This window comes from Etheostoma spectabile, chromosome 18 (assembly GCF_008692095.1).
Source record: "Etheostoma spectabile isolate EspeVRDwgs_2016 chromosome 18, UIUC_Espe_1.0, whole genome shotgun sequence".
Taxonomy (NCBI): domain Eukaryota; kingdom Metazoa; phylum Chordata; class Actinopteri; order Perciformes; family Percidae; genus Etheostoma; species Etheostoma spectabile.
The window spans coordinates 10,003,413-10,005,207 of NC_045750.1; the positions used below are offsets into that span (position 1 = coordinate 10,003,413).

At 42.3% G+C, this 1,795-nt stretch overlaps 1 long non-coding RNA gene across 1 annotated transcript in view; it reads left to right on the top strand.

Moving 5' to 3' along the window:
• Positions 1–255: 255 nt before the first annotated feature.
• Positions 256–1,795, top strand: part of LOC116706570 (uncharacterized) — a 7,059-nt gene continuing 5,519 nt past the window's right edge. Inside the window, exon 1 of the long non-coding RNA XR_004336277.1 lies at positions 256–266. This is a non-coding gene — a long non-coding RNA (uncharacterized LOC116706570). The remainder of the gene's footprint in view (positions 267–1,795) is intronic.

Consider the following 1,795-nt stretch of genomic DNA (forward strand, 5'->3'; position numbering starts at 1 on the left):
GGCATTCATTTGGAAAGAAAACCAAAACGTAAAACTTGTTTTACTCATGAGGAAAGTAACAGAGATCTAATCCCACATCAACCCAGCAAACACAAAACACAACACTGAGAACAAATAAAACCTCAGAGCCAAGCTTTTGCTGCAACACGTAATTACATATTTGTGCATTCACAAGTCATAAAAGACACAGAAAACAAAAGCTTTCATGCTTGCCAAGTCATTGACTTTGGATATTTTAGTGCCCTTTGCTCTGCAAGGCTTTTTGCGTCAACATATTAAAAGGACTTTTAAACACACTCCCAAAGCAGATGCAAGGAATTTTAAGAATCCATTAACTGACTTGTAAGGTAAATTATTTCCTCTTAGCTTCCAGGTAACTAAAAGGTACTGTACTACACACACCGTACAGTGGATAATTTGTCACTTGGGTGTTAGTGTATGATATGAGTGTATCTTGCCCAATTCACAACAACCTTAAGAAGTAATCTCATGTTGCAGCTACATGGAGAGAGACATATTTCAGAGCATGGGTGCAAGTGTGCGTGTTAACAGAAAAGAAGAGGAAGAGAGAGTCCTGCTATGCCAAAACAGCCGCGTTGCCACCGCAGTGCAGGTAAGGCACTGTTTGGGAATGCAGCCTATGATGCAGGCCCATTCAGCTCCTGCAGACCGTGGTGGCAGGGATGTGATTGATTTATCCTGCAGCGCAAACAGACCATCTTTAATTTACATGGCAGCGTTATAGAACCGTGGCTGATGCCTGCGCCAGTGCCAGCAAACATCCGTCAGAGAGCCCTGTATACAGAGCCAGAACCCCGCTCCAGCCAACCTCAAGGGTTTTACCAGCGTTTTAACAGCCTGGCCACCTCTCCTCTCAGCTATTATCACTGGATTCCTGCGGGCTAGTTTAAAGAACTGTTTTCTGCCAGTTAGTTTGCTTTTGTGTTGTGAACAATGAACAAGGTATTTGGGCCATTCAACATCTATACAGTTGTCGTAGTCAATATCCAGTAGCACATTTTCTAATGTAAACACCAAGCTCTGCGTAAAGAAGGTTAATGACGTGGACACACATAACTCACTAGCTGTTGTAACATAGCTAGAAGCTCTTCTGTGGTTAAAATCACACGGCACCTATTTTTGGCGCCCGCCTGAGTGACAGCATGACCCCTAAACCCTAACCTTTACACAGCGTGACCTCCACAGCACGATAATAGAGACAGGAAGGTATTAGGGCTGCGGAAGAGAGCGGAGGGGTGCAAGGGGTCAAGCCCAAAATTATGCATTCTGGCAGGACAGCGGAGAAGAAGGCCCCTGTCTTCCTCCTCAGACAATAAGGCCTCAGTTATTGGTCTATAATTTGGCCTATTGATTACCCCGATAATTGTTACCATGATGAGCTGGTGTGGATAGCTGGCTGTTAGTCAGCGTCTTTGCAACCGTATTTTCATGTCTGAATGACTCCATGTGAATCATCACAAGTGTATGTTTGTAGCAGCAGTACAGTGCACATGTGTTCATGTATCCTGTGGATGTTTATAAATGCCTCGTCACATTGGAAAAGCTGGAAACTGTGAATGGTTGACTGAAACAACATTATGTAGTCATACAGTATATTCAGAAAATCAATAGAGTACAATGTACTAAAATAGTCGATCGAAAGAAAATGTGTTTATATATATATAATATTCAAAAACCATAAACATTTACAAACAGTTACAAACAATACGCTGGGACAAAGGAACGCGTCCCAGGGTATGTGTGTGTGTGTGTGTATATATATATATATATATAT